This window comes from Lissotriton vulgaris, chromosome 8 (assembly GCF_964263255.1).
Source record: "Lissotriton vulgaris chromosome 8, aLisVul1.2, whole genome shotgun sequence".
In the NCBI taxonomy this organism is placed as follows: Eukaryota; Metazoa; Chordata; class Amphibia; order Caudata; family Salamandridae; genus Lissotriton; species Lissotriton vulgaris.
Window position 1 is genome coordinate 199,924,913 of NC_141696.1, and position 25,005 is coordinate 199,949,917.

Genomic DNA, 25,005 nt, shown 5'->3' on the forward strand with positions numbered 1-25,005 from the left:
TTTTTATTGTGACTAAACCTGATGGCTCGTACCGTTTGGTATTGGATTAATGGCACTTAAATACCTATTGTCGTACTTGCGCGGTACAGAACACTCACAGTTCTACTCTTGTGGATAGTCTCGTGTGTAAAAGGTTTAAGACCACCCTAGACATATCCAATGGCTTTTTCACCCACAATCTGTCCTCTATCAGTAGTCAATGGACAGCTTTTACCAATGGTGGCAAACAACGCTAATTCAGACGATTGGCTATGGGCTATAAAACAGTCCAGGCGTCTTTGCCGCTCGCATAGTATCTCTTTTGGAGGGACTCGACCCAGATGCATGTTCATATGTGGATGAAATTTATCTCACAGACAACGAAATATGGCCACATCTGTGTCGCGTTGACCGCATAATTTGCCGTTTTGCGGATTTTGGCTATAAATTCAACTGCAAAATCACACATTGCAGAGCACACAGTGTTATTCCTGGGCTATGAGCTCAACAATGAAGGTCGAGGTTTGGCACCTCGCTTCTTGGAGAAATGCGCACAGCTGCGCGCTCCTACAATGCTGAAGAAACTACAGTCTTTGCTGGGTTTTTAAAACTTTGGGCGTACATACATACCCGAATATGCCCAGCGTATCAAGCCGCTTTATGCCTTGGTACAACCTACTTTTACCAAATCTTGCTGGCTGCCTGAACATTCTGCAATTTTGCGATCTTTGCAGTCTGATCTACTTGAATCTAAATTCTTATTGACTCGTGATAACCACACCAACCTGGTGATAAGAATTGTACCAGGAGCGGTAGGTTTCACGTACCTGACTTTTAATGAGGGTGACGCAGTCCCTCTCGCTTACAAGTCCCACTAGTACACTTCGACTGAGCTGCGGTTTTCCACTGTGGAAAAAGTTTTGACAGCGGTGAAATGGCGATTATGAAAGAACGTGCACTGTCGCAGGGAAAACGCATTTTGATTGTAACTCCATATCCTGCCCTAGAGGCAGTGACGAAAGCAAGAGTACCTAATTCAAAAGCTTTGCACCCACGGTGGATACAATGGGCAACGTCCTTGACATCGCCGGATGTCACGTTCATTTTCGATTCTCTTTGCAGACTCAGGGGCTTTTGCAGTATGAATTTGTTCATCCGGCTCCTCCTACCTTGCGCCCACTGGAGGATTTTCATTGTATCATTTACACAGATGGTTCGGGTCAACCGGCGAAGGATTCAAAGCAAGCTTATTCTTCAACCTGCGCAATAGTGGTTGGTACTATGGTGAATGGAGAGTTCAAGTCTGATGGCCTGCATACACAGACGTTAAGTGACTGTACCACCCAATTGGCCGAGCTCCGTGCTCTAATGCTTGCATTGGAGTACGCAGATCCTAGTGTGCCTACTCTTATCGTAAGTTACTCTTACTACTGTGTACAGTCTTACAATGACAATTTGTTCTTTTGGACTCAAAATTATTATCGTGATTCCAAAGGTAGCAGAATAAAACATAAAATGATCTGGGTTCAAGTGGCTGAGCTTACAGAACGGCTACCACTCGTGTTTGTGAATCAAAATCTTGGTCACCAGCTTGTTGGAGTTCACTCTGTAGGCAATAGTCTCACTGATGAAGCGGCGAAGGCAGCAGTAGTGACATGTGCAGTTACTGCAGTTACACACTCCAAAAGTAAGATTGATGATGACATGTTGGCAGCGATTGCCGCAACAGAGATGGGAAGTAATTACCCTAGAGGTTTCCCTTCCAGATACTCTTACCATTTAAATCCTGATAAAGTTCCTTAAGTGAGAATTAACGATGTTGGTGACAGATTGATTCCCAACCCAGACCGCAGGTCTACATTGATTACAGCCTCTCATGAGGGAATGGCATCCGCTCATGCCAGCGTCTCTGCGACTGTATCACTTTTACAACAGCGTTACTGGTGGTGTGGTTTGTACAAACACGTGATTATGTCCTTCATTGTGACATTTGCCAGCAGAATAAACCTTCGACTGCTGCACGCCCGCACCAGACACAGTTGTATATATCTAATAAATAACTTGGCTGTGTTTATTTAGATCACTGCAGTCCTTTCTTCTCTGATACTCCGTATAAGTACATCTTAATTGCAGTTGATTCTTGCACGCGCTTTGTGTGGGTGTGGCCCCAAAGGAGTGCTGATTCTCAAACTGTCGTAAGGGATTTGCATGTCTTTGTGGGAATTTTTGCATGTGGTACCTTCCACTCAGACCAGGTTCCAGCGTTCACCTCTAAGGCGTACAAGGATTTCATGCATTCATTGGGGGTCCAAGTCAAATTTTCGTCTCCATACTGGTCTGAGGGTAATAGTGTTGTGGAGCGGATAAACCATGACTTAAAACCATCCTTGACAGCTAGGGTTTTAGGTACAGGCCAGAACTGGCTAGCCCACATCAATAGCGTACAGCGTGCACTAAATAATTTCCCTAGAAGGTCTATGGATGGGCGAACCCCATATGAAATGCTCTTTGGCATCAAAATGTTTGTTACGGACCTTGAGGGTCTAGACCAGGTGGCGTCTGCCACTCCCTTTGACGTAGATGAACATTGTGCTGTTTTCCAGAATCTACAAAAGATCTGTGACAGTCTTGCAAAGGAACATTTGCCCTATACATCTGATGCTGCATTGCAGATTCCGGTAGTTGGCCTGTTTCCCCGAGTTGGTAAACTGGTCCGAGAGAAGATCGAGAACAAGAAGGAATTTGGTGCCTTGTATCGTGCTCCAGTTCCTGTGCTTGGTGTGCAGGGTACAGTCATTTCACTTCCTGGGGGTGTATGCCTGTTTCCTTCAGATTAATCAACATGACAATTCAAACACATCTATGTTGGTTGTTTAACTCTAACTGTCACTATTTTTTTTAGAGTTTTATATAGCGCGAACTAGACCCGAGACATCAGGTATCAGAGCGCTTTACATAGCACCAGTTTCGTTACAGAAGGACACATACATTTTTGTTAGGCATGAGGAGATTAAGTGATATGCCCAGAATCACAGGATGTTGAGCTTTGTTGCAGAGACTCGAACCTGGTTACCCAGCTTCGAGGTCGACCGTTCTAGCCATAAGGCTACATCCTCTCCCCACTATTGGGACAGGTAATTTACTTTAGATTAAAGGAAACACAGCTCTAAAATATTTCCTTGTTGGGCGTTTACCCTTACTCTGAATGATACCCAAGCTCACAAAGGGCTACGGGATTGCCTTTTTCTTTATCTACTCACATCTACTCACATTTAGAAAGTTGCCGTTTTCCTCCTTAGCCATTTAGTACCTTCAGCCTGTTGCTGGGTCACATGACTGTGTGTAGTTGGCAGTTAGGTGTTACGCATATCTCCTCGACAGCCATGTGAGGTGTGCCTGAATGGGCCATCACTGTCATTGATGGGATCCTCGAGGATGATGCTGACCCTCCCACCGCAGCCTCGCTACATCTCAGAACTGAGGAATTGTTTCTGCCAAGTGATACATTTCTGACACGGACCCTTGAAATGCTCGGCTAACCAGAATTTAAGATACTCTGCTCAGTGGGAATAATTGGGTCTCTATAGGGGGCCTGTGCTCCATCGCTGTTGGCCTGAACATGTGGCTTTGTCTCGGTCCGGTGGTTTGTGCTTTGGGCTTTTTGGTGCTATTTAACACTACATTTCCCACTGGTCGGAGTTTAGTAGTTTTAGTCATGTTTTACTTACAAAATGTTTCCTATTTTTCTATTCTGGCGTGGGATCCTTTTGTGTGGTATTTTCACTGCACAAATACTTTAAACGCGCCCTCTAAGTTAAGCACAACTGCTCTGTGCCATGCTACCAGAGGGTTGAGCACAGGTTCATTTGGGGTTGGCTTGTGCCTCACCCTGACAGGGATTGTGGTTGCTGCCTGACTAGGTCTCACATCCCAGTCAACCAACAACCCAATTCTGGACAGGGGTCATCTCATCATCCACATTCTTTTAAAGGCCAGCTTCAGTCCCCTATTGGCTATGTCATAACTAGAGCACTAGCCCATATCAACATATCAACAGTCACCATCGTTAAACCTTTCAAGTATCTGGTATCTTCTACCATTCTTTGAGATTGTCATCATCAAGATCATAGAATGTTTAGAGATCTCAGCTGTCTTTAATCTCGCCAATGTATAAACTTTTTTTCTTAGTTAATTTGTGAATCCCTTCTGTTTAGTGGTTCCCCTCTTCACTCACACTCATTTAAATAGGTCCTCTGTCATTTTCACTCTATCATCAGCACAAAACATTATAATTATTTACTCCTACACCATTTTTATATTAAATTGGGTGTCGGTTTAATTGGTTCCAGGCATAAAACAATGGATGATACTCATAGGGATGAGAATAATAGTGATGGCCTTGGGAATTGGAGTGATTTCTCACAAGCAACATTCTCAGGGCATTAAGCGGTATTCGAATATGGTTTAAACATATGTACATTTAAAGATCGAGAGACAGTGTAGTGAGACATTACAGGGGTTTATAGCCTGCACGCGATGAGGGAATAGCATGTTTGTTATTGGTACCTTCTACATGTGCGCCCTGTGCATCGCTCACAAGAGCATACAGGGGAAAGGACCAGCTATTCTGAAGGACATGATTCGCCCTTATAAGTCTACAAGAGCCTTACGCTCTGACAATAACCATTTCCTTCAGACTAAAAGAATCAGGAGAGCCCGCTCAGGGGGCAGGAGTTTTTCTATCCATACAGCGCTCGCCTGGAACTCCCTCCCATTCTCACTGCGGTCCGAACCAAACCTTCTCAGATTCCGGAAACATCTGAAAACGTATCTGTTCCCAGAATAACTGTAGCTTCTCTGTTTTTTTATTAGTAGCCTGCTCTTGGTTTCTATAAGCGCTGGGATGCCTCATGGTAACCGTGCGCGGTACAAAATTCAATAATAATAATGTACCTTGTGACAATAATGATGGATTGGATAATTAGAAGTGGTGAATATCACCCAATTATAGCAGATGCAGAGATGAGTTTTGGTCCATAGAGGGGTGTTGGATTATTAAATACCCTATGTTTTGGTGCTGAAGAACATTCCAAGGAGGCACATCTTCAGAGCCAGATGATTAGTGAGGGTTTGTCTAATGGTGGAAAGCAGCTGCACAATGCTTGATAATCGTAAGGTTCAAAGATGGTGACTGTCGATATGCTGATATGGGTTAGCGCTCTAGAGTGTTGGGCTGTGATATAAACACAGTACAATTTCGAATTCTGTGTAACCTACGGAATCTAATGATGCAAGCCCCAACTTCCGTTCCCTTGCTGGTACACTGGTACAACATGTTGAAGATGGCATTTATCAGATTTTTAGCAATTCTTTTTCAAAACATGGAAATTCCCTTCAGTTCCCCTAGTGCAGGAACTTTTCTCTGACAAAACTTGGTCTGAAGATTTGCTTTGCATTGTCACTTTAGTGGTAGCACAACAGGTGCTGAAGTCCCCGAATGATATTTAACTTACAGGCCCAGGGTACACTGGGTACCATATAGCAGGAATTAATAGGTAAGTTAAGTGTGCCAATTAGGGTTTTAAACCAATTTGACAAGGTGTTAGGGGCCAGAACACATGCACTGGGGTCTGGTTGGCAGGTTCCCAAAGTACAAACTCGAAAAACCAACAGAATCAGAATAACAATGGGGTGAGTATGGGACTAATAGAAACTTATGGGTTCTCTATGGGTTCAGGGGGCCCATGGGCTACAAAGTTGGAGTAGTGCATTTGGGAAATTTGTGAAGTAAATGAAAGCAAAATGCTTATTTAAGGGACTTGTCTTTTGATCACCAGCCTCACCCTTGGGCTGTGTGGAAATGTATTACAACCATACAGTGCCAAAAATTTAAGCCTGTGGTTTCCGGTGCTCGGCACCAGCACTTAATTGTCAGCACCATTGCTTGTGATAGTCTGCCACAAGGTAGCACTGTCTTGCAAATCTAGAGAAGCCTCCAACAAAAGTTCATAATAATTCTATATATTTTAATATTTACTATTACCTGCCGCACAAGCCATTCTTACAGCTTTGGGGTCCTGAAATAGTCCAAATTGTCACGCTTGTAAGAGTGTGATAGTTAGCCATTGTGTTACTTTTATTGACATCATAGCAGGGGCAATGTGTGGTGCAAGCTGCAATGGCCTCCTGGCAAGAGACCTGGCACTTATTGTTTTAGGGTTTGTCCTTTGGCCGTGCTGGGAGTGCTGTCCCGGTTGCCTGTTCTCTTCTGCCTGCAAGAACCAATGCCTCGCGGCCCCCGCTCCGCGGGTGCCGCTCGTAGGCTCAACACTCCACAAGGGATCTGGTTATTCTTCCCCTGTTGTGCATCGGAGCACCAACGCGCTAACTGAAACGTACTCTCCTTACACAAGCCCAGAGGCGGGACTGCGAGGACCAGCCTGCTGTGCGGCGCAGATCGGCCGCAGCTGGTCCTCTTCCCGCCCCTTTTACCTGCTTAAATCAACGCGGAGAGTGTGCAGCTTGGGTTTGTCCTTTGGCCGTGCTGGGAGTGCTGTCCCGGTTGCCTGTTCTCTTCTGACTGCAAGAACCAACGCCTCGCGGCCCCCGCTCCGCGGGTGCCGCTCGTAGGCTCAACACTCCACAAGGGATCTGGTTATTCTTCCCCTGTTGTGCATCGGAGCACCAACGCGCTAACTGAAACGTACTCTCCTTACACAAGCCCAGAGGCGGGACTGCGAGGACCAGCCTGCTGTGCGGCGCAGATCGGCCGCAGCTGGTCCTCTTCCCGCCCCTTCCTGTCACTCCCTCTGATATTGTGTCCCAGCCACGCGCACGCGGGACGCGCGCGGGGCAAAGGCCGGGGCGAAGACCGGGCAAAGAGCGGGCCGTTGTGTGGCCGTTAGGTGGCTGGTGAGGCTGGGCTGGGCCCTGTCCCTGAGTCTTTGTGGCGTAAACCCTGGACCTGAATACTTAATGTATGCTTCCTTATTGTGCTGCACTGCGCGCTTGATGTGATTGTCTAGTGGCTGTCAAGTCCCTCTAACCTTGCTGGCTGGGTAACTATTACGACGGTGCTCTTGGCTACTTCTCATAGTTGTTTATTTTCCGGTATAATGGACATGGCCTCACCTGGGAAAGCGGGGGCAAATTCCAACAAGGGCACATTGGACAATTACTTCAAGAAATCCATCTCTGAGATTGAAAGAGAAGAAGCTCTGGAAGAGAAAAGGATGGAGCGTCGTCGCTCCATCGAGGGTCATAAGGTTAGATCCACCCTGGGTACATCCCTGCCCTATCGACTACCTAGTACAGAGCTGATCACTGAGGACCCCTTTACATCTCAGGCCGTCCCTGAACTCCTAAGAGATATCTCTCCTGCGCCACTTTCTCTTGTGGATCCCTTCAGTCCACCTCCTCCTGCCCCCCCACCATTTTGTAACTCTGATGTAGCCCCGAATCCCCCGCTAGCTACCATCCAAGCTGGAAAAATTAACCCCAAAAATCTGCAGAGGAAGGTTGTGGCCCAGATAAATCATGGTCCTCCGCCCAAAAAGAGAATGAGGAAGGGGGGCCCCATACAAAAAGGTAAAACTAGTCATGCTGAATTTGGCAAGGGCAAAGGGGGGGGGGACAGCCTCGGTTTCTAAATCAACTGAAGGCACAAGACTCGATACTCCCACAGTGACCATACAAGACACACCATCTCCCATAGTAGTTCCTACCCCTCCAAATCCAAATTCTGAGGAGATCCTCCCGCTCGCCCCCACTTTGGAGTTTCTTGGGCAAATGCTCAGGACGCTCACTTCCCCAATCATGGACAGATTACGGGCCATTGAAGAGCGGTTAGGGAATCTGGAGCAGACTATTCTCAATAAACTGGACAACCAGATGGTTGTTCCCGTATCCACTACAGTGACAGCTCCAGCCAGCTCATCAAATAGTTTAAAACTCTCTGTACCTAAGAAGCCCCTCCCAACTTCTTCTAACTTAGCCAAGGCGGCTCACATAACCTCTACCATTACCACAACGGCCTCTCTCCCCGTGTCCAATCTCCGTACCAATATAGTGGCAAACAATCTCTTGGGAACCTCAATCTCTAAAAATGATTCTAGATCTGACATGCACTCGAATGGTGCCATTCCCAAGGGCGGAAATAGTATGTTACCTAGACCAATTCAGACGGTTGAAGAGAGGGAACCCCCTAGTATAGTACAAAAACGTAGGATCCCTCAGGTCGAACTGCCTCCGGAATCACTACCTTACGTAGTGGTGCTTACCGGTGTTCCCACCCTTGACCCCGATAAGCGAGAAGGCCCACAACAACTCAAAAATAAGACCATGTATTGGCTGTCTAAGAACAGACCACTCCCTGGGAATGTAAATGGGGACATAGTGCATGTGCGCCGACTCTCCTGGTTGGGGGGGCGGGTGAAAGACATAGAAGGCGACCTGATTGTGATCAACTTCAGGGACCCGGAAGCTGTAAGGCATATTCTGAGCTGGATGCCAGGGAACCTTGGCAAATCCATCATGCCGTGTGATCTCACCTATTTTTACCCTAGAGCTCTAGTGGCCCCCCTGTCATGTCCATGGCCCTCTATGCCCTTGACAGGCATCAATGGTCCTAAGCAAACCAACCACTATCCTCCTTTGCACTCTGACCCCTTGATTCCAAAGAATGCGCATAGGTGGGAATTCGTCCCTCAGAGGGGCTATGGTTCCAATTATAGGAGTTTGGACCATTCCTCCCAATTGGGGGGGATGGACCACTTGCTTCCTTTTACACCCTTGGAAGTTAGCAACAGATTCGAAGCATTCTCTGGCTTAGATTTTTGTGACTGACTCGAGGGTGCTCCCCTGGTCATTTTACTGCAGAGGGGGCCCCAAGTGAACATAACGGTAATTCTGTTGCTCAAGCTTTTAACCCTCCCCGGCAATTGCTTGGCTATTTCTATGGTACAACTCAAACCCATCCAGCTGGAAGCAATCACAGTTTATCTCCCCCCTCACGGCTCTCCATCTCCCATGTATGCAGTGGTGGAGTTACTTCCGAGAGCCAGGGCCCCACACTCCATGCTAAGTCCAGAGCCCTGAGGGTACTTTCATGGAACGTTGCAGGGATTTTTAACAAAATACAAACTGAAGAATGGGATTCCCTGATATCTAATAATGAGATTTGCCTTTTTCAAGAGACATGGGCGTGGGAACCGGTTCACAAGACTGGCTATGCTGTATTTGAAATTCCTGCTACTTGGAATGGAAGGGGAAGGCCCTCAGGCGGTCTGGCGGTGTGGATAGCATCTCACACTGGGTGTATAGCAGAAAGTATAGCCACGCTCTCCCAAAATATCCAGTGTGTTTTACTAACCTGGACGGGTGCCCCGAAGTTGGCAATAATAAATGTTTACTCCCGCCCAGTAGGACCAACGGCGGAGTCTACTACACTAGAAGACCTTGCGTCTTTTTTGAGCCAGCTGCCGTCAGATTATAAGGTGATTCTGGGTGGCGATCTTAACTGTCATTTTGAACCCTTAGAGGGCTTGAGGAAAGGGGCCCTCATGGCAGAAGACGATTACTGGGGTATACCACCGTGCCAATCCCCCCATCCCAGATCCTGGTCTCCACTTGCGGTTCAAATTATGTCGCTAACTCTCAACTATGCGTTGAGAGCTTGTAATGGTCGCACACCCTCAGACACCCCCTCAAAATGCACATTTAATAGACAAAACCATGAGTCAAGACTGGACTACATTTTTGTTGACACCAGTCTGTGGCCAAAGGTTGAGGATTTTAATATAATTCCCCGCACTGACAGGGATCATAATGCCCTTTCACTTACCTTGCGCTATCTTCCTGAGTCCACCGGACTCTCCTCTCCGGGGGAAGGAGATGAACGGGGAAACCTTGTATTAACCTCTAACAGGCGTATGGTGAGATGGCAGAAATTCTCCAAGTCGGAAGAAAATATTGGGAACATTTACAATCTCGTTCTTCCAAGATTTGAGGCTTTGGATGAAGTAATCAGTCGCTCCAGTGCTCAGGACCTATTTAAAATCTTACCTTCCATACATGAAGATATAGTGGGAGCTTTGGGAGAGGTCCTCTATCCAGAGGTACCTAAACCCAAGCGTAAAACTAGAACCTCCACTTGGTACAACTCTGACTGCAGAAAGGCCAAATCTGATCTTATTGCAGCAGTCAAAGAGGGTGCCCCCCGTACCAGGGTGTCTGTTTTGCGACAACTGTACAGGGACATTATGGCCCGTGCGAGGTCAGACTGGGACTGGGATAGATGGCACGATCTTTCAGCAGCACTAATAGCTAAGGATACTAGAAGATTTTGGTCCATAGTCTCCACTGGCTCAGGGGAACCCAAAGCTGCAGTTGAACCCAATATAGCTGCACATATATGGGAAGACCATTTTGGGAAACTTTATGCAGATGAATTAGAAAACACTGATGCCACTATTGCAACACTCCTCTCCCTCCCTGGAGATACTCTGGAGTTCACGTTAGGGGAAGAGGTTAGTGCAATAGATGGCCTAGCAATGGGCAAGGCCCCTGGCCTTGATAAATTACCTGGTGACCTCTTTAGGTCCCATTTAGAGATTTGGGCGCCCTACCTTCTCATCCTCTTCAACTCAATAGCATGTGGAATGGTGATCCCCTGCACTTGGCTGGGGGCAGAGATAGTCCCTATCTTCAAGAAGGGCTGTCCTCTGCTCCCATCCAACTACAGGCCGATCAGCCTGATAGATGTCCCCCAGAAGATTTATTCGCGACTTTTATTGGACCAACTCATGGATTGGATGGAGGAAAATGAAATTCTAAGTCCTCTCCAGGCTGGCTTCAGGAAAAATACGTCCACCATGGACCAAATCTTCCGCCTCGTTCTCCTTTATTGGAAAACGGTGACCATCGAGGGCGGGAGATTATACATGATGTTCGTAGACCTGAGGTCAGCGTTTGACCTTGTACCACGGAAAAAACTCTGGGAGGTCCTGAGGGAGATGGGAGTACCCATTAATTTACTCCAGGCAATCATAAGACTCCATCAGGGTAATTTCGCCCAGGTGCGCTGTGGGCGGGGTGGTGCTTTGACACAAAGGTTCCCTGTTTCCCAGGGGGTCAGGCAGGGGTGCGTCCTTGCCCCAACTCTTTTCTGTCTTTATGTGAATAGTGTCATCTCGCATTTAGCCAATATTGGAGACAACGACGCCCCGGTCCTGGCAGGCAGGAGGGAACCGGCAATTATGTTTGCTGATGATACCCTCCTGCTTTCCAAATCGCCCATGGGAATTCAGAGAACTCTGGATGGCTTTGATCTCTTTTGCAGGCAGTACGGCCTCGAGATCAACGCCGGGAAGACCAAGTATATGATCTTTAACCCCTCCTCCACAACTAGACCCAACCCATCCCTAAACTCCACGGTCTTAGAGAGGGTAAAAACATTTCAATACCTGGGCGTAACCCTCCAAGAGAATCTTTCATGGTGTCCACAGATTGCAAGCTCGCGAATAAGACTCTCTCAACTGTCTGGGGCTATCCTGAAGATTACTAACACCTCAACATATAAACCCATAGCCCCCGCAGTTGAGATGTACAAAACCCAAGCAAAACCTGCTGCATTATATGGCAGCGAACTTTGGGGACACCAAGCTGCAAATGAGATGGTACGTGTTGAGAACAATTTCATGAGGCGTCTCTTGGCCCTCCCAGCTGCAACTCCCTTGCTTCCCCTACATCTTGACTTGGGCTTATCGTCTACCAGGGAGGATGCTGAACTCAATCCTATAAGATTCTGGCATAGACTCTGGTCAACTAAGGAGCTTAACCACTACAGGCGTGATCTCGTGCATGTTATGAACCTAAACGTCAATGACAAGATCCCCTGGCTAACTTTTGTCAAAAAAGAATTGTTCCGGCTAGGCTTAAATGAACTGTGGCTGGCCCCCGAAATTGGTTGTAACAAGGTCCCTCGGAAAAGACTAGTGAAAGCCTACAAGCAACAAAATCTTGTATCCCAAATGACTGCACCTAGCATTGGCACCTTAACCCACTGTTTTACCCAATCCAAAAATTCCTATAAATTTGAATCTTTTTTGGATTTTATTTACCCGGTTGCAGCAAGGAAGCTTTTTATACAGTGGCGGTTGGGAACCCTACCCCTTAAATCCTTTACGAGTAAATGGACCATTGGAGGGGACAAATTATGCCCTGGCTGCAATTCCTGTGATGAGGAGGAAATCCATGTCTTGTTTTTCTGTCCCACCTACAAGTCCCCAAGGAAGTATTGGTTGGTGCCTTTATGCAGAAACATGGCAATAAGAAACTGTTCAACTTCATATAGAATATTGAAATCTGATCTCTCCCCTCACATTGTCTTTGCAGTCTCAAAATATTTGTTCGCCATGTGGCGTATTAGGTCCAAGTTGATTAAGGTTGTACCAACATAGGATGATAGTTCCAGCCACTGTCTTAAAATAATTTATTAGCTCCCTACGGTAAAGTTTTTACATTAATGTTTATCTTACTTCAATTAATATAACTGTGATGTATCTTTTTTATTCATTTTATCTCATCTAATTTTAACTCCCAAAATTTGTATCCATTTGCACTTACATGTACTCAAATGTTGATTTAAAATGTTGTATGTTTCTTTTTATGCATCTTTTATGGTCTTAATGGCCGAAATAAAGATTTTTTTTGGATTTGGATTTTTGGTTTTAGAAACTAAGCTCTGCAACCATATATTCTCAACATCTGCACATCCTAAGGTTTTGGGTGCTGAATGCCAGATCTCTCTTGCCTTAAATGGTTTGCTAATAGAATGTGCTGAACATTTCATTTAATAATTGTTCTGTTAATAAATGGTGATTTCCTTCAGTCTTCTTCACACAGGAACATATTCCCACCAAGGCTCAACCCCAATCTATGGTCCTCTGAGCTTTGGAGTGTCAGACATGTATAGATTTTCTGTGGGTTCGCGGTGCTCTTACTTGATAAACTGAGTACAGTGCATTTTGGAAATTTGGAAAGCAATGTCGCAGTGCCCCTTTATCTATGCCATTAATTCTATTTTCCCTCTCCCTCTCCTGACCCCCCTTCCTTCTCTCTCACCTCATTTCTTAAGAGTTGTTTGTGTTATCATTCCTTCTGCCTGGAATAAGTCATTGACAGTGCAAATACGATACAAATCAGGTTGGGGGTCTTGATGAGCATACCTGTCCATCCTGTTTGTCTTTCCCTGATTCATTGACTGCTGCCTGTGTTGATGGTCTCCTGATCAGCCTGTATCCTGCCTCCTGTTAATGTATGGTGTAGATTTCTGGTACTGTGTTTGACTGCATGTATCTCCTGTTTGTACCAAACGAAAACTAATAAATGCTTTAATAAAAAGAATAATGCCCGTTTAGGGTACCTGTCTTTTGGGTGTAAGCATGGCCACTGGGCTGAATGGAAACATGGCACAACCACATACATTTACCATCTGCATATCATAAGGTTTTGATCTCTGCGTGAAAGATCTTCCTTGCTCTGATTGGATGGCTGGGAGGTGGTGCTGAACATGACATTTTTCATAGTTTTGTAATTATGTAAACGTGGTCAATCTCTCTAGTCTTTCTCATCTAACATATAGTGAAGTAGTGTGGCTCACTGGTTAGAGGCGGCAGACCCGAGAGCAGAGGACGGCCCGGGACCAGGGTTCGATTCCCGGCGCGGCAGGTTTCTGGACCAGGGTCAGCGGACTCGATAATTCTCTCGCCTCGGTGCCCACTCTGATCAGCGATCACACTCGGCAACTCTGGGCATTAGCTTGCCTCATCTTCACTAACGGCCCCACCAGACCGCCGGGGATGCCTGGTCTCACCCTGGAGATACCCATTAAGGGACCATCTCTCAGGGAAGCCAGGAAGGGTTTCGCAGCGGTCGAAGCGCCTTGGGACCCTACGGGTAAGTAGTGCGCTATATAAATGCCTATACATTTACATTTACATATGCCAAGGCTCGACTACCAACTTTGTTCCTCTGTTTTTCCTGAGAGGGAGTGGATTTTGCATGTGTTCAGGTGCCCATAGATAATAAACTGGATGTAGTGTATCTGAGAAATTTGGAAAGCAATCAAAAGTGAAATGCCATGTTATGGTGCCAGTATTTGCCGCAGGTATGACACCTAGGGTTATTGAAATATGACAATGCACACCTTTGTTGCATGGTCACCCCCATTTTTAGTGAACTGATGGTGCTGTTAGTTTGCTGTCTAGGTCTCAGTGCATGTGCTATGATCCCTACAACGTGATACAATTGGTTGACCTTTAATTGCCATATTAACTTTCCAGTTAGTCCATAGTACACAGTGCAGGACAATACACCAATGGCATGGAGAGGTACTGCAGCACAATTTGTGTCATCCACTATACTGACAAAGAAATCATTGTTTTAGGTTGACCTGTTTAGCCTGTGTGTTGCAGCTTTTAAACGTGCTAGTGAATCTTTCAAAATAACCCATTTTGACTATGGGCATATTTATAAGAAAATTGTCGGAGCAAAGATGTTAAGTCAAAATTGCTAACGCCACACTCTGACAGTTTCAAAACAAAGGGATAACAATAAAACGGGGCACCCCTGCGTTCCCTTAGTTTTGACGCTAAATATAGCTGTCTCGCGCTAACGCAGGAACCCTTGTGCCATTGTGCAAGGGTATCTGATTGCAGGGAATGATTGTTAATGTGCAGGAAAGGTGTCTCTTCCTCCACATAAACAATCAATAATGGTGATTTGCTATGTTAATGTGTGTTTCAGAATGCAGCATACATAGAAATAGCAAAAACGTGGATAAATGAATAATTTCTCCTTGTTGCACCAGGTTGATACCAGGTTTTCCCTTGTCTTATTTTTAGTGCTGCCCCATATTTATGCCACCCTTGTAAATAGGGGTCAGTGTGAAAAAGCAATAGGTGTTGCAGTGAATCACCCACTCCAACACCAATTGTCCGGTCTTTTCACGCTCAATGCTGCATGAAAAGGTCACTATCTACAAAGCGGCGTAAAACCATGCTAAGTGTCTTAACGCCGCCTTGTAATATAAGGCAAATGACTTAACGTCACAAGAACATCTCAAAAAGTGACGCTCTGGTGGCATTATGTCCTCGTAAATATGCCCCAATATTTCTAAATATGAAATATGTCACCCCTAGCTAGGCCATGCAGCCCGCACGGTGCAGTGCCTAATATTTACAAGTGACACATGCATGAATTTAGTGATGGCATGTATCTACAGATACCAGCCTCCAAAAACATTTTCACTATAAATGGCCATAGATGTTCCAGTGAAAAAACCAAATTTTAAATCACAATACTACTTCTGCTAACTAATTTGAAAGGGACCAGGGTGAGGTCTGCCCATACATAGTTCTGAATACAGGGAGACCCAGAGAAAAGCCACCTTTGTTCCCTGGGCTATCTGTAGCCAGCTTGGCACCAGCCTAGTTTGGAGGGGTTGAGGGACATGAGGCCGCTCAAGCGCATAAGAGTGCAACTATTTTCGAATAGTACACCGTGGGATAGTTTGGAGTAAGGCAAACTGGGGGTGGTGCAAAATCAGGTAAGGGCTGCCCCTGGAACCTTTTTGTCATTGGTCAGGGAGTGTCCACCTCCATCCACTTGTTGAAGAATCCTACAAAACTGGCAACTCCCCCACAGCTCAGCAGAACACTTTCAGGACATGTGGAAGAACAGTCAAGGACAGGGCCTGCTGTCTATGACCTTTGTGAAGCCCTGCCTCCAGTTGTACCCAAGTAATAACCCACCTTCTTACAGGAAACATATCACAACAATATGTTTTTAACATCTACACGTCCTGCAATTTATAGCATTGGATGCCTGGCTTCCCTCACATTGATTGGCCTGTATGGAGATTTTGCTGAAATTTACATTTGTCAGATTTCCAGCATTTGTTTTTATCAAACACTGCAGTTCTCTTCAGTCTTCCTCATGCAGGAATACATCAATGACAAGGTTTGATACCCAACTTTGCTCCTCTGGCTCTCCTGAGCAGGGGAGTACCAGAAATGTGTTTATTTCAAGGAGTGCAAAGGTTGTCGTGTTGTTCCTAATGACAAAGAAAGGAGTTGGTGCAGTCTGTAATGCAAGCGGATTAGAACAGGGTAACCTGGTGGTCACCCTGGGAATCCATTTTGTTGGATTTAATGCCCTCACACACCCTTTCAGGTGTCATGCTTCATCATTTGGGCCTGCTCCTCGTTGGGTCGGCGGTGCAATACCCAACGGGCAACACCTCATAGAGGGGCTCTTTGGCGGAGATCTTTTTCCAACTGTCGTATAGATGAAGTGCGGGTATGGGGCCAGGATTCTTCTTATATCTCTGGTAGGGTATCCTCTTTCCCTCAGGTTCCTAGAAACCTTTAATGGCGGAATATTTCAAGGCCAAAATTGCTCCGAACGGACTGATTGTCAAAGATTTCCCCAGGATATTCTGGGAAGATGGTCAATTTAAGGTTGAATGGTCCCAGATATCCTGGAAGTGTACACATGACTTATTGATCTTGATTGTCAACACTTCGAAACATTTGGCAGACGCCCTGCTGGAGAAAATCCAGGCATTAGAAGCAACATTGAAAAATGCAGGAAATAACCCAGGGTTCAAAACAAAGTTGGCAGAAATCAATAAAGAAATTAGCGAACATAAGGACTACTTGATGAAACAAAAAGTCAATAAGCTACAAAAAGATATTGACCGTTTTGATAAGGAAAAAGTATATCCATACCTTAAAAAAGACTACACCCCTTCAGGTGGAGGATACCTCTCTGATTCAAGTGACAACTCGTCAAGAAGAGGGTCCTATAGTGACAGTAATTCCAGTGGGGATGAATGGCAAACACGCCCACGAAGGGGCAGAAGAGGTGGGAGAAGGGGGCAATACACATACCCCCCTCCACAATTACCATTCCCAGGACACCCAATGTGGCAATATCCACAGTTCCCTCAGGCCATGCCACAGTTTGGACCACAGTACCCCCCCTCAATTTGCCCCCCAAGGTAACCGGCCTTTTTTAGACAGAGGTTGGGGCAGAGGGCGAGGGCGAAAGAGAGGGAACGCAACCGACAATGGTGCAATGGGAGGACACGACACCTCAAGGGATGGACACCCGGAGCAAAACGAGCAAGAAATGAGTCTCGTAGTAAACCGATAAACAAGAGAAGGTCCTCCAAAAAGGGCTAGGCTTTGTCCCGACACCCAAAATTGACGATTTTCTCCAAACAGTGGAGTTACAAAAATTCTTCAGAAAGATAAGACTTCACGCCTTTTTCGATGGAAAACCACACGAACCCACTGAGGACTCCGGGTTACACAATGCCTCTACCTTCACACCCCACAGTGGCATGGTACCTAGTGAAGTTCTCACTTATGAACAAGCAGTCTTGAGAGACATTAACAATATAACAAATACCTCGACATACAGCAATATGTCTAGAGAAGAAAGATCGATACTCAACGCTTTATCCAGCAACCCCCTGCTAACAATCAAACAGGCAGACAAGGGTGGCGCCACTGTGATAATGGATACTGTAGATTATGAGACCGAGTGCCAAAGACAACTCAATGATACGAAATACTACAAGGCTATTAACCAAAATCCAACAGAACGCCTCACATTATCAATTGTGAGCATGGTGGAGTCAGCAGAATGCCAGGGCTGGCTCAGTAAAAAGGAGGCAGAGTTTCTTGTCAAAAAGAACCCGAAGGTCCCGTATTTTTATACGCTACCCAAAATACATAAAGGGGTTACTCCAGTTCCAGGTCGCCCTATTGTGTCAGGGATTGACTCAGTACTGGATCCGCTCTCTAAATTTTGTGATCACTTCTTGCAGCCACTGGTAAAACAAATACCTTCCTATATACAGGATACTACAGATCTACTACGCCTTTTACAGGACTACAGTGAGGCCAGATCTATTGATTTCCTTATAACCCTAGACGTCGAGGCCCTCTACACAAACATCCCACAGAGGGCCTCCCTAGGTGTCATGGCCACCGCTCTGGAAAAGACTGAATGGACGTCTGCTACGCCCATCAGTTTTATAATGGAATGTGCTGAAAAGGTTCTGACTGAGAACTATTTCGAATTCAAGGGTACCTATTACCATCAAATACAAGGAACTAACATGGGGAGCACGGTAGCCCCTAGTATAGCATGTCTGTATATGGCCAACTTTGAAGAGACCAACATATCGCCTTTGACTAATCCCTTCCACGAAAACATAAAGCTATATAAACGGTATATAGACGACATCTTGATCTTCTGGTCTGGGAATGAAGACTCGTACAAAGAGTTTTTCAAATGGATAAATGGTCTGAATCCATATTTGTCCTTTACGATAACTGCTTCAAACAACCATATAGCGTTCCTTGACCTCACAACATGCTTAGAAGGGGGTTCCCTCAGTACTACCTTATTCAAGAAAAGTACAGACCGCAATAGCTTGCTCCACTACAAAAGCCATCACCCAAAAGCGCTAAGGTCTAACTTACCGTATGGGCAATTTCTCAGGATACGGCGTAATTGCAGCACCATGGCCAATTACAGAACTGAATCTGCTATACTTTCTAGGAACCTGAGGGAAAGAGGATACCCTACCAGAGATATAAGAAGAAGCTCGAAAAGAGCACAGAACAATAACAGGGAGGGCCTGATTGAACCCAGAGACAGAGACCTTGCAATTGTCCAACCAATGACTTGCGTGACGACTTTCACACCACTATCTAACAAAATAAAGAAAATTGTGAAACGCCACTGGCCTATTCTGAACACAGGCACCCTCAACATTGACCAACCGAGGTTCGCCTTTAAAAGATCAAGGAACATGAAAGATATCCTTATCCACACCAGACCTAAGACAAAAAATGAACCCAACCGACAAGCAACATTGTGGGGCCTGCCACCAGTCAGCGGACACTACCCTTGTGGGAGCTGCGCTGCGTGCCCTCTCACTAAAAAATACAAACACATCACCTTATCTGACACCTTCAGGTGGGAAATGAGAGGCCACACAAATTGTAACAGCTCAAACTGCATTTATCTAATCATATGTCCGTGCAACCTATACTATATAGGTATGACAACACGCAATGCAAAAACCAGGATATCTGAACACCGAAGCAACTTCAGGTGCAAAAAAAGCAACACCAAAATGTGCAGGCATTTCTTAGAAATGCAACATACACCAGACTCTCTACAATGGCTTATCCTTGAAGCTAGTCCACAAACATCCAAGGAAGGATTGTTCTACAAAGAACAACGTTGGATTCATAGATTGTCCTCTAACAGCAAGGGCCTGAATGAAGACATACCCTGGGCAAGTCTCTGAAATAAACACTAGACTGACTATACCAACACTACTATACCAGTCAAAACCACAAACGCTCCTTAAGATTTCGGATATAAGTTCTGCAACTAACATTCTAGGCAACTACAGCCACATTGATTATTTGATTGTGTTACTGGTTTAAGGGAACAATCTATTGAACCCCTAAGCAAGGCATCTCAAAAATACACAACCTAACAGTAGATTTAGGACGAATAAATAGTTCAACACCATTTCAAAATGGCCGAACTATTTCCTGCCCGAAAGATAAGAACATTTGTTACCAACTCAAAACCGATATACCATCTGTACCAGACAGATATTATGATCCATTTTTACTGAAAAGTATGCGAATATAAGGTAGTGGAGATAAAGACTAACTCCCCTGATTGTATGTATATAGTACGCTAATACAAGCATATGGTTAACATGAATTCCTGCACTGACTTGAGCTATAATGACTACTTGTTACATCAACCCGAAGTGTTAATCCAACAGAGGTTGCCCCTTACAATTTATGCACATAATCCTATTTGCAGAGATAATAAGTATAGTTTGTAAATACATGTATGTGACAACCACTAACCACTACAATATGGCCACCATTACCACTAACCAATGGAGTTAATAGTCACTTCCTTTATAAACAAACCCAACCCCTCCCACTGCCTCCACCCGGTTCCAGCGGCGATGGGTAGGTGCATATAAACGAAGCTCAGGCATTCACCAAGTAAGTGAAATATGCAACCAAAAATGTACAGTAATAACTGACCGTGCCTATATTGCATACTCCGTACAGTTTTAATATATACGCATCTTAATAAATGCGCGCTGCGACCCTTTGACCGCCGACCTCTTTTTGCCAATAGTGCGCCGAGCACTGCTTAAACACCGAGGCTAGCGGTGTTCATATACGAGCGGTATAATTGCATTGTAACCAACTAAACAGTCAAGCGATTTAAACGCGCATTTTACAAGCGCCCCGCCGACATATGCGTGTAAAAGTTACACGGCAGGTTTCTGTTCATGGGTGTGCCAGAGCGGGATTTTACATTTGCCGAGCACTGCTTAAACACCGAGGCTAGCGGCGTTCATATACGAGCGGTATAATCGCATTGTAACCAACTAAACAGTCAGGCAATTTAAACACGCATTTAACAAGCGCCCGCCGACATATGCGTGTAAAAGTTACACAGCAGGTTTCTGTTCATGGGTGTGCCCGAGCGGGATTTTACATTTGCCGTCAAATAAATCTAAAATATGTCTCTGCCCTGCAATTTAAACACTCCGCTGCCCGAAAAGAAAACAGTCACTAACATGGGTACGATCATGATACATCTATCACTTTTATGTGACCACTTGCATGGGTTTTGTAAGCTAATAAGAAAAAGTGCACTTCATGCAAAATCCATTAACAGAAGTTTCTTGGGGAACATATGCTTGACAATACCTTTGTGGCATTATTATCTGGATGCACAAAGGGGTCTTGGAACAGTAAACACGACAATAGGCAGTGTCCTAACATAATAATGACCAAAACGGACTTTAAGCGTTCCATAGCTCACAACACTACCCAGTTATAAGAATTTACCTACCTCCTCCTTACCACCTAGATACTCCTGCATTTATTAATTATACAGAACAGTATCACAGACATACAATACAGGTATTTATACTAATGACCTATAACTTAGCATACTGGACACACCTTATCTAGGACTTTATGTCCCAACCTTTGAACTTAGCGAGTGAGACACATATGTTTAATTTCATCAGTACACAAACTTTGAATACAACTGCATGGGAGGCTGTATACATTTGTGGATCACATTGACTCTGGAGTGCAAAAATCAAAATGTATCCATTTTTCTTTATAAATACTACTGAGATATTTCCCTCTATATAGCATCATGGTGGAAGATCTCCTGAAGCTTTACCCGCTGGATACTGTTGTTATCTGATTGTTTTTAACTTTAGGTGAGTCATGAGTAACTGCGTGCAAAAATACCAATTTGGTATTTTCTTTTTAAACACATGGTTTTTATCTTCACATATCACTCCCACGAAACCCCACTGCTGAGAGTGCTTGATATACTTGTGTTACAACGACACGCATGAATCACAACTTGTGTTACAATGACACACATGAATCACAGCATGCGTTACACACAAGTATCACAGTCATTAATGCAACGTGGTATTATTTGTTTGCGATATGTTTTTTTTACCCCTTCCCCCTTTTTTGCCTCCAACAGGTATTAACAATCGCAACTTGAAGAAGGGTAATATTCACCTGTTCTCCCACTAGGATGGTAGCCAAATGAGCATACATACACCATACCAAGTGGCAATAGTGTAGACAGTTACATATACTCTTAGACACTTTCTAACTAGTCCCTGTGGTCCTGAAGAATCGCTCAGTAAATTGTAGAGCAGCGAGAAACATGTTGACCGGACTCTAACACACTCCAGAAGAGAGTGGGAAACATCACTTTCCACCACTCTCCTCTAGGATACCGTTTTTAACTAAAGCAGTGGCCCTCCTGAATAAAATTGACTCTGGTACCACTAGCTTTATTTTACTTCACATAGCAACATCTACCCTGAATCCTGGCCCCATACCCGCACTTCATCTATACGGCAGTTGGAAAAAGATCTCCGCCAAAGAGCCCCTCTATGAGGTGTTGCCCGTTGGGTATTGCACCGCCGACCCAACGAGGAGCAGGCCCAAATGATGAAGCATGACACCTGAAAGGGTGTGTGAGGGCATTAAATCCAACAAAATGGATTCCCAGGGTGACCACCAGGTTACCCTGTTCTAATCCGCTTGCATTACAGACTGCACCAACTCCTTTCTTTGTCATTAGGAACAACACAACAACCTTTGCATTTCGTGTAATTTGGGCACGTCGTGTGTGGACCTTCTGCTCCGGTTTGAGCAGTAATAGCCCAAGACTCCTCTCTTTTGATATTAATTTATTTCAAGGAGCCCATAGGTGATAAACTTGATGCAATGTATTTGGGAAACGTGGAAAGCAACTGAAAGAGAAACGTCAGTTTGGGATATCTTTCACTTGGTCACAGGAAGTACTTAAAGGCATTATGGAAACAAATCTTAACTATACATTTTTAACATATACATATCATAAGGTTTGAATTGCTGGGTTCCAAATCTCCCCTATCCTGATTGGCCAGGCAGGAAACTGCACTCAACATGACATTTGTCGGATTTTTTGCATTTTTATTTCAGAGCATGGTAATTCACTTTAGACTCTCTTCTACAGGAACATATCCTTCAAAAGCTTAAACCTAAACTTTATTCCACTGGGTCCTATGAGCAGTGGAGTATCAAATATGTATGGGTTATTATTGGGTTAAGATGACCCCAGGAAATAAGCTCCTCTTTTTGGAACCCTAGACTGCAGGGAAAAATACCACAACCATACCCTTTGAATGAATGAATTACTGAATGGTGATCTTATAGAACGCAAACTTTGCCCAAAGACGTCAACGCGCTAGGGATAGAACAAAAGGTCATAAATAGTAGGGATGAAGCGTCAGATGTTAGAGCCATATTTTTAAAGATTTGCAAAAAAGTAGATGTAACTCTTGACAAGAGATAGTTGGTGGGAGAGTGTTCCAGAGTGTAGAGGTGGCGGGGGCGAAGGCTCTCCCCTCCACCTAGCCCTCCTGAACCTGAGGACTACCAGCCAATTGTTATTGGAAGACCACAGCTGTTTGGTAGAGACATATCATTGGAAGAGGCTTCTGATTCCTTAAGGACCAGAAGTATGAAGAGCACTATAAACAATGCATAGGGCCTTTTATCAGAATTATCTTTCCTATGTAATTTGTGAATTGCTGGGTAAACTGAGTAGAATTTAGGAAGATCGATCACGGCTCTCGCAGCTGCATTCTGTACAAGTTGAAGCTAATGGATGGATCCATTATTAATGTCCAGATAGAGGGTGTTACAATAATCCAACCTGGACAAGATCAGGGCAACAGCTACCTGCTTTTGAGAATGAATGAATGAATGAAACACAACTTATAACGCGCAACTTTGCCCAACGGGCGTCAAGGTGCCTAACCAAACATAGTCCAGAGTCAGAGAGCATGCTACTGATATGCCTCGACGAAGAGCCACGTTTTTAGTGCTTTTTTAAAATGGGCCATAGAGGGTTGTGCTTTCAACTCGGAAGGGAGGTCATTCCATTGTTTGGGGGCCATAAAAGAGAAGGCTCTTCCACCCCATCTGACTCTGTTTATTCGAGGGACAGAGAAGAAAAGGAAAGACATGGAAAATTCTTCTTCAAGATCTGGATGACCCCAAAACAGGTTGAAGCAGTTCTATTGATCTGCGGGTCAAAAGAGAGTGAGCTGTCGACTATAACACCCAGATTCTTTATTGATACACCAGGGCAGGGGCAAGGTCCAAGCATTTCGAGCCACCAGTATTGTGACTGATGGAGCGAGCTGTTGAATACGTTTTTGTTCATACTCGCAAAGTTAAACTTCCATAACAAACGTAATTTTATTAATAAGCATGAGTTGAATTTATTAATCAACATTAGTTTTAAAAATGCATTTATTCTGAAAAACATGTGGGACTAATTTTATGCTCTTTGTTGCAATCGCAAGTGTGTGGAAAAATAATAAACTAACCTTGTCTATTGTCTTTGTCAGTATTAAATGCGGCTGTTTAATTAATGGCATGTGGCTATTGATGTGCTTATGTTATGTTATGTCTTTTCTGTGGCAAAAGCTCATGGAGAATCCTTATGGCCTAAAAGAAGAAGGTTAATATAAATGCTGCTTTTTGTGCTTAGCTAGGTAACATAAATTAACGGGGTAATAATTAGCAAATGGGGTGGGTAACAGAAATGGTCTCAATTCTCTAATTAATTACTGTTTTGTGTTTGTTTAAATACTAGTTTTCGTGAGAGGCCTTTAGGCCTACAAAAGATGGCGTTTTTGAAACCTGTCCAGAGAGGAGCCTTGCACACACGAGAAGTGGAAAGTTTTACCACATTGACAATTTTGTCAGAAATACTGTTGAATAAGTTGTGCATAATGGGCTCATGCAGTTTGTCCAAGGACAGGAAGCGGCAGGATTGCCAAGGCAAGGAAGTCATGAACTGTAGCTCGAACTTGGATACATTTTCGAGGAAGCGAAATGATACGAAAGCAAAGGACAATAAGGCTAAAGAAAAGCCCGTTCTTGGTTTGGAGATGATTATGACATGCTGGTGGTCTGACACGGCTCAGCCAATGACAAGTTTGGATTTATGGAAAATAATGCAGAATTTAGTTACTTTAGCTAGTTAGAAAGGTATAAAACCTGGCTCACGGGGAGGAGGGAATCTCTCCTCGTTTTCTGATTCCTGAAGGGCGTGACGTGCTGTTGGACTCTTTGGCAAACGTAAGGACAGCAGTCTTTAATGAATATTCTTTAGGTGAAGGGAGTTTTAGACAGGGAGATAGAATTTAGGGAATGGAAACTTTATTTTGCTTTAATTCATGCTAAATTGATTTGCCTTTTAAATGTCAGTCTAATAAGCCTTTCCTTGAATGATGCTTTCAACTTGCTAATAAAATAATGATTTTTGAATAAATATGCTCTTTCTTTGAATAAA